Here is a 9,221-nt window from a genome sequence, read left to right on the forward strand (position 1 = left end):
TATTTATTTGAGAGAGAGCATGAGGTGGGGAGGAGGGGAGGGGCAGAGGAGAAGCAGACTCCCCACGGACTAGGGAGCCCAGAAGCGGTGCTCAACTCCAGGACCCCAAGATCTCAGCCAAAGGCACATGCTTAACCGACTGAGCCACCCAGGCACCCCTATTATCTGACTTTTTAAATTACATGCATGTGTTCGTTAAAACAATTTTCACGTGGAGTTGCTCAAAAGGACAAGACAGAACAGAACACCTTTACAGTTAAAAGTGTGTTGAAAAGACAAATTAACTTCAAGCTCTAAATACCCTGGATAACGAGGACAGTCAGAAAGCAAGAGGAAAGCCTAAAGCTCCCTTAGTTGATTTACGCACAGTTTGATAACAGTTAAGTTTAATAAAGAGTCCTTAGTTCATACCTAGATCTTGCATAATTTTAAAATTTGTTATTGCTTACGTAGTATTTACAAGAGAATGAATTAAAATTTCCTTTAAGAAGAGGTAGTTTGGGGACATACTGAGCAGATTATATTCTGTGTATCTACTTCTTTAATTGTCCAGACAGGAAGAGCGCCCACCAGGGGTCCAGGCATCCATACACATCACATTATTCATCCCGTACCAGCTATCTGAAGAGTAAGCATACTGGCCAGGAGGAATTCATCACCTTCCATAAGACTTGAGACTATGATTGCCATGGATTTCATCCATTTCTTTATTCCTAGCTCTCTTTCAGAAACATGCAATGTAAAGGAACCTGCCAAAACATGACGCCATTTAAGCAAACTTGCTGTGACCTTGAGTGGATGACCAGTATTGGGTGAACCTTCACCCTTCAACCTGGGGTTCCTCAACCTCAGCACTACTAACATTTTGGGGTCAGATAATTCTTTGTCATGGGGGGTCTCCACTGTGCATTGCAGGACAGTTAGCAGTGTCCCTAGCCTCACACACTACATGCCAGTGGCATCCCTCCTCCCCAGTCATGACAACCAAACACTGTCGTCAGGAGCTCATCAAAGATTTTGGCTTAGTCTATATTACTAACTCTGCAGCAAAGAACATCTAAACAGTGATTAAAATTTATTATACCATTCTGCATCTGATAACTGAGACAAGTTAAGTGAGAAGTTTCTCCCTAAAGTATAATTAGGCTATGTAAATTACCTAAGTATTTTTAAATCTGGAATAAAATTGAAAACGAAAAGAATCTCATCATGACATTCTGACACACCGGTTAGATCTTTCTCCAGGGACAAGAATCTTGCTCCCAACATCTTTCTAATGTCCCCCTCAACTGAGCTTGCTTCAGCTTTCAGAAAGCTGGAGTAGAACCCATAAGAGGTTTGAGTGGGCAAAAGGCACTCCAGTAAGGATTCCCTGGCCAGAGTGGGGAGGACTGGGTCTGGGACATAAATAGCTGCTTCATCATCAAAGCCTCCTCCTGCCCAAGAGAAGGCTTTCATGAGAACTCGGTCTCATTGTGTGAAAATTCAGATGACTGAACTATAATTAGCTCGATTAGTCAACATTTTAATTCATAGGATTCTGGCTTTGATGTGCTCCTTTCTCACAGAATCAAAGCTAATAATTCTGGAATCATAATTGGGAGCTGAGTGCCAGCTTGAAGCTTGGGGAGCTCCCTCACCTTCTTGGCAAGCCCTGCTTCCAAGATGCTGCTTCCTGGCCATGAATGAACCCGGCCCGGGCACCTCCACCTTGCCCTTTGGCTCCTTGCTTCTGAGGACATTTCCTGAGCATCTCCTCTCTGTGAGTCAAAATCTCCAGCATCTACGTTCTAAATTCGCAGGCGCTGACATTAAGCTATGATGTCAGTACCTCCAAAGCCTGAGCCCTTAATAGGTGCTCCATAAATCTTTTTTTGGATGTTGCTAAACAAACAGCAGAGCAGATCATTGGTTGGTTGTCTCTCCAATAACCATCCCTCCTGCTTCTTGTTCAAACGTAAGCACATGAGATCATTCTGGTTGATGAGATATGATAAGTATGCCGGCTGGATTCTCAGAAAGACTTCCTTGCTTAAACAGGCATACACAGGGAGAGACAGTCCTCTCCCGCTACTGGATGTGGTTGTGTTTCTAAGGGACATCTAGAATTGCGCCCACCATCTTGAAACCAAGAGGAAGACGACCAGGGGATGAAGCAGACAGGCTGAGAATGCAGATCAGAGGGATAGAAGAATGTGTGGCCTCCGTGACATCGTTAAGCTACCTATGGATCAGCCATCCCTGAGGCTACCTCTGGATTTCTTTTTTTTTTTTTTAAAGATTTTATTTATTTATGTGACAGAGAGACAGCCAGCGAGAGAGGGAACACAGCAGGGGGAGTGGGAGAGGAAGAAGCAGGCTCATAGCGGAAGAGCCTGATGTGGGACTCGATCCCGGTACGCCAGGATCACGCCCTGAGCCGAAGGCAGACGCTTTAACGATTGCGCTACCCAGGCGCCCCTACCTCTGGATTTCTTAAGTAGATGATACATTTCCCGTACTCTTAAGTTCAGTTGGATTTTCTGTGCTTATAGTTGAAAGCATCCTAGCTGATACAAGTGATTCACCAGATTTTTTGTTGTTGTTGTTTAGGAAGGGATTTAGGTAAAAGGCTAGCCTAGTGGGGACTTTATTATCAATCAGCCACTGCTTACTGAGCACCAACCACGCACATGCGTGGAAACCATATGAACATTAATTCTGATCCTCACAATAACTCCGCGAGGTGATCTTTATTATTTGCATTTCAAAGATGGGAAACTGAGGCTCTGAGAGCGTAGGTGAGCTCGCACAAACCACTGGTGACTGTACACTACAGCTCACATTCAAACACAGCTCTAATACAAATCCATGCTTTTCTCTACGTTCTACTTCTTTTTTAATTTTTTAAAAAAGATTGATTTATTTATTTGAGAGAGAGAGAGCATTCATGGGTGGGGGACAGGCAGAGGGAGAAAATCTCGAGCAGACTCCCCCGCTGAGCACAGAGCCCCACATGGGGCTCAATCCCACGACCCTGAGATCACAGTCTGAGCTGAAACTAAGAGTTGAACACTCAACCAACTGAGCCACCCAGGCGCCCCTAACTTCTACTTCTCATGAGCTTTCCAAAGACACGGTGTAAGACATGAGGATGAGTGTGCAGAGGAAGGCTTCTTGGCTCAAGGTATGGGACGGAAGGAACAAAGGAACGGAAATCCCATCTCCTAAAACTGCGTCGATGGGGAAAGAAACCACCATCCTCACCAGAGACCCTGGATGCTGCTTCCAAGCAAGAAGGAGGAATGGGAGACCCTCAGACATTTTGCCACCGGAGCTCCAGACTGGCCCTGCGAACTCGGTCATGACACTTACAATGTATAAAGGCTAAAGTCCACCACGGGCTTCTCTCAAGCATTTCTCACTGAGGGAAATCCTGCCTCTCAGCCTCATGACGTAGTCTCCGCACAAGATTAAAAAGAGCTGTTTCCTGGGTTTGCCTCACCCTTCCCCATTCTCTCTTTGCCGTAACACTTTCCCCCAGTGCACAAAAACAAGGCACCCAGGACAGACGAAGAACTGTGATGCTAAACTCCTGGGTTAGGCTCTGGTCCCAAGTCTGCTTTGGGTTTGCACAAGAGAAGATTCTGGCAAAGGCTTGGAAAGTGCTATAGACTGAAGTTTATGTTCTGGAGACCCTATAGGATTTGAGTGGGGAAGGGTGAGGACTTCTGCACAGAGCCCTATTGGGGCACAGCCTCGCCTTACATGACCCTGACTGAGAAAATGAATGAATTCTTTACCCTCCCTGCTTCCATTTTCTTCCCTTGTAAAACAGGAACAATAAGGCCAGTTGACCATAAAAATGCAGAGATGAATGTCAGCATCTGATTGCTGTGAGCTGCCAGGGCTGCGGGGTGGGACAGACCAGAGCTCATCCCTGCGCCGTCTCCAGGCTTTCTCCTTGGCTCCCTTCCCCTCTCCAACTCCCATCAGCCTCATGCTTCCAATGATCAGCAAAGATGGAAGTTCCCTCACATTTCCCGAGGCACCGTGAAGAACTGCTAAATGAGCTCATCTCTCCACACTATACCCCTCGAGATCTCTCGGGGAGTAGGCTTGCTGGACCCGCACGCTGACAAACCTGGAGAGGCAGAAGGGGACCTTGGCCGCCTGGATCTGGCACATCCACAAAGCTGAGGCAGGAAGATGCGTCCACACAGAGTGTTGTCCCAATGGGCCAAATGCGGCTGAGAGGCTGAGAAAGATAAAGAGGTGACCGTTAGATGAAGCAACATGGGACTTATTGGTGACTGAGAAGAGTGGCTTGGGAGAGCAGTTTGGGACTGAAATGCTATTGAGGAGAGAACAGGAGGGAAGAAGTGTTTACAGACAACTCTTTGAAGAAATTTTGCTATAGAAAATAGCAAAATAAAAATATAAATATATATTTTAATATCTATAAATATATAAAAATATGAATATAAAAAAAGAAATAGAAGATGTAAAAATCAAAGAAGAGTTGAAGATAAAAGATATTAGAGCATCTTTTTTAAAAAAGACATTATTTATTTTTTTGTGTCAGAAAGAGAGAGAGAATGAGCACAAGCAGGGGCAGAGGGAGAGGGAGAACGGGCTCCCTACTGAGCAAGGAGCCCGACGCGGGGCTCGATCCCAGGACCCCGGGATCATGACCTGAGCCCAAGGCAGCCGCTTAACCGACAGAGCCACCCAGGCACCCCAAGATATTAGAGCATCTTTGTATGCTGATGAGACTAATCCTTTCTGGAGGGAGAAACTGACAATGCAGGAGAGAGAAGTGATATTTACAGAAGGGGAGCATTTAGGAAAGGGAGAAGTGGGGGGAACTTGGTTCTCCCAGTGTGAGATCTTTCTGGCAACTTCACTTGCTCTGGTCTTCTGATGGACATCTGCTCTGCGTGCCCTCAAGTGGCAGCCTCATCAAGGACACGGCCAAGAGGTACTGGAAGGATTCCATGCCTCCCTTAGCTTTCCATGCTGGTCCTGGGACCCAAGCTGTGGCAATCTGCCGCATGGTTTGCTTTCTGATTTCCCAGTGCGTCGTCCCCAAGGGCTGGGGCAGGTGACTCTGCCCCGTATTTTTCAAAGGTCGAAAAATTTCAAAGGTCTGATCTCCCTCAGTGATATAACCCTGCATAGGGGCCAGCCATTTGCCTTCACTGACTCACTTATGCTTATCATCCAACCTTACAGATGGGGAAAGTTAGGCATGGAAATGTTAAATGAACTGCCACAGGTCATACATCTGGTAGGTGGAGGAGCTGGGATTTGAACCCAGGCCATCTGGCTCTGGAAGCCCACCTTTTCCACTCCCCATACCCCCCTCCCCTGCCTAATTCTGTTTCTTCCCTTTAGCCCTTCTTCCAGAAGGCCTAGGGTCCTTTCCGCCAACTGAAACGTTGTGGCCTGTCATGACTCAGAAGGCCCTAAGTCTGGGGGGTCGACCTCACTCTGCAGTGCCAGGACCCCCTCCCCACCCCCACAGAACATTCTGGAGCCCTTCCAATGAGAGGTCATTCTGATTCACCTGTGACTGGTCCTGTACCCATGAGGAATGCTGCCCACGCAGGGAGGGAGGACTTGGACCTGCTGCTTTCCTGCCTTCCTATTTATATCAGGCCAGACCTGGGCAGGAAACAGATGGCACACTCAAATTGGGTAATCTGAAGAAAGTTGAATAAAGGGGCTATTTACAAAGGTGTGGGCAGGATGTAGGGAAACCACAGAGGCAGTGCAAGAAGTAACAGCTACTTGACCACCCCGAGGGCAGAAGGGGCGAGGGGAGGTGTGGTCCCCAAAAGACCGGACAAGAGCTGTGACCATGAGAAAAGGGATGCCCCCACCCAGGCCTCCCTCCAGCTTCTCCCTCCCTCTGTTCTCCCACCCAGGACAGCCACTGCCTGAACCCAACCCAAAGCCAAAGGGCGAGTGAGGGAACCCACTGATAAGGTCTGCAGCACAAACCGGGGTAGGGAAGGATGGAGAGCGGACCTAGAAGGACAAACAGAAGTATCTAGCGTATAACCAACTTCTTATCTAGGGTGGTGGTGAAGAGTGGGGCTCTGGAGCCAGGCTGCCTGACTTCAAGTGCCAACTGCCTCTTACAGGCCATGGGACTCTGGACAAGTTACTTAACCTCTCTATGCCTCAGTTTTCTCATCTGTGAAGTGGGGATTGTAACCCCAACCTCACAAAGTTATAGTGAGCATTCATGCTTAGTTGATCTCACTCAGAGATAAGGTAAGTAAAGCACTTAGCATACAGTAGATGCTCAATAAATGCTGGTCCCTTTCCTCTATCACCTCCTTCAGGCAAAATGTGTGGGGATAAGGCCCTATACTTTGTATGTGACAGTATTATATGTAGACCATAAATATTGCTTGGTTGATGGCTGAAGGGCCATCTGTTCCTTGGAGGCTTCAGAATATCCTTCGGGTGACCTGTCCGCTCCGTCCTTGGAGCCTGCAGCAGTGACTGTAGCTTAAAAAGGTCTTGCTGGGATTGTTGGCATGGTTCTGTCTCCTTCCGTGGGTGGTTGCAAGGTTACTGAAGTATTTGCCTTATAATTTATTAATTCTTATGCTTGTTTTATGCTGTGTCTCTATTTGTTTTACATCTAACAATTAAAAAGTTCTTTAAAATCTTTAAATGTCATATAACCATACAAAATTTAAAAATTTCATTGTTTGCTTTCTCTCCATTTGCTCTGCCCTGTGATAAGGATGGATCTGAATTATCGTGACAAATGGCATTTAAAAAGGTGAGTTTACGGGTGGTAAGTGGCTCTGGGGCCGTTTATTTTTTTTATTCCTATATTACCTCCTATTCACAGATGCAGAAAACTGAAGCCGGGTCTACCTGCTTGTCCTATAGCCAGCAGCTCTAGGGAATGCTCCCTACTCCTGAACGTTCTTTGGAGAATTCCATGGTTCAGATCTTTGCCCTTCGGTGCATCATTTGACCCTGAGCAAGTGTCTCCCTCTTTCCACCTCCTTGAGAGCCCCAGCGTGCCTGGGGTGCCGGCTCCCACTGTCTACCAAGCAGCTCTGCCATTGTTGCCAAGCCCTGTTCCCAACCCACTTTTCTTCTTTTAAGATTTTATTTATTTATTTGAGAGAGAGAGGGAACACAAGCTGGGGAGGGGCAGAGAGAGAAGCAGCAGATTCCCCTGCTGAGCAGGGAGCCCGACGTGGGTCCCCATTCCAGGACCCCGGGATCACGACCTGAGCCAAAGGCAGACGCTTAACTGACTGAGCCACCCAGGCACCCCCCAACCCACTCTATTTTTTTTTTTTTAAGATTTATTTATTTATTTGACAGAGATAGATAGCGAGCAAGAGAGGGAACACAAGCAGGGGGAGTGAGAGAGGAAGAAGCAGGCTCCCAGCGGAGGTGCCCGATGTGGGACTCGATCCGGGTTCGCCGGGATCACGCCCTGAGCCGAAGGCAGACGCCTAACGACTGTGCTACCCAGGCGCCCCCCCAACCCACTCTTAAGTAGACACCCAAGTGGAGGTAATTCTTTTCCAGACTATTTACCTGACATTCTCCTTTTCTATTGTAAATCTCTTTCAACCCTTCTTTCAGCACATGCTTTCCAAAAGGAGCGAAAATTCCCTGTGACGATAAACACCACTAAGACTCAAAGTTCTGCAGCGGCAGGGACCGCGGCTTTCCGTGTTTTTATAACCTTATGTTGAGTAGCTGTCTGAGTAGCTGATACAGATCAGGTGCTCAAGAAATGGTCGCGGCCTCGAAATGAAGAGAATTTGCCTTCCCTCCCTGCCCACGTGAAGACCATCTATCTCTCAAGGCCAGTGCCGTCACTCCAGGCGACTGCACAGGACCCGAGGGAGAGGGACTCTGCCCTCTCTGGGAGGCGGGGGTGCTAAAAGGATGGGATGGGAGGTGGACAGAGAGAAATAGGCACTTAAAAAACTTTGAGGCTCATTTATTTTTAACATCATAGATTTTCTCTTGCTTTCCTTGAGCATTATGATGTGTCTCCCCTCTTCTTGTAAAGGATTGCGTAACTGAGGACTTCTGTTTGTTTATTTTGCCTCGTGCACAGTCATCGGCAAACTCTGGCGCCTTCCAACCGCTACCCACCAAAGCTGGCGCAGAAAGAGCAGAAACTCCAGGGCTTCTGATGCTTTTACTGGTGCTCAAGCGACCCAGGCCTCGAGATGAGAGAGTGAGCTAGGCCATTTAGCTCCTCTGGGCCTCATCTGTCCTCATCAGTAGCTGGGTAGCGTGGGAGTAATAAATAAGTTGTTGGCTCCTAAAGTTCCAGCCTGTGAAATGTGCGATCTATGAGATATTGAGATCCAATTCCTGGGCGAGGGCATCTGAGGCAGGCGCCTCTCGGAGCCCCTGAGCTTCAAGGTGTCTCCCCACAGTGAATCAGGACACAGATTGGCCAAATCAGCTGTTTTCCTTATTCCTCCACGTTCCAAAGTCCAAATGCTTTCCTGCTGAGTAGTTATTTTACAAAGGGGAAAGGGAAGTAAAAAAGGGAGCCTCCTCCTGCGGGCTCTCCGCTGGCTCGGGAGATGTCACCCAGACGCCACTGTAGTATCTGGCCTCCCCAGTCTCCCTTGTTCATGCCACCCTCATTCCGGCTCCAAAACTAAAGTGACCCCGGAGCCAAGCCCATAGCACATACCAACGCGCAGCTTTCCCATCTCCTAAAGATGGAATTCCAAGTGTTTGAGAGTAAATACTCCCCGCAGCAAACTTTCATTGTCAAGAAGGACATCGTGCTTGTCCGGACGCCCACAAGAACGGCCTTTTGCCAAAACGAATGGGAAATCATTGGCCCAATTAACATCCTGTGATCTTAGATCTAAAAATGACCCGGAGCCGGGTAAACAAGGTGACGTAAGCTGCCGGGCGGGGAGTGGCTCTCTACTGCCACCTGGAGGAGAGCGTTTGCAATGGCGCGGAGGCTCCGGGCGGCGGGGAAGCAGCAGACCTCCGCCCGCTCTTAGGACCTGGTGACTACGGGCGGGGGCGAGCTGGGCAGCCCCGGTGAGGGGGAAAAAAACGACGGAGGAGCCCAAACAGAGCAAGGACGCTCCTCCGCGACCTCAGCTAGAGGAAAACGAGGTCTGGGTGATCCGGGCCTTTGGACGTTCTGGCGTTGACCCTTATTGGCTTTCCTCCTTGGGAACATTCCTTTTATAAAAGGACTCGGGCAG

The 9,221-nt window shown here is 48.2% G+C and overlaps 1 long non-coding RNA gene across 1 annotated transcript; it reads right to left on the minus strand.

Moving 5' to 3' along the window:
- Positions 1-7,957: 7,957 nt before the first annotated feature.
- On the minus strand, positions 7,958-8,953 carry LOC103671217. Its single transcript, XR_005833000.1, has 2 exons — positions 8,687-8,953; positions 7,958-8,495 (listed from the first exon to the last, which is right to left on the minus strand). It is a non-coding gene; the product is annotated as an uncharacterized LOC103671217 (long non-coding RNA).
- Between the last annotated feature and the right edge of the window lie 268 nt (positions 8,954-9,221).

This window comes from Ursus maritimus, unplaced genomic scaffold, assembly GCF_017311325.1.
Source record: "Ursus maritimus isolate PB19 unplaced genomic scaffold, ASM1731132v1 scaffold_6, whole genome shotgun sequence".
Taxonomy (NCBI): Eukaryota; Metazoa; Chordata; class Mammalia; order Carnivora; family Ursidae; genus Ursus; species Ursus maritimus.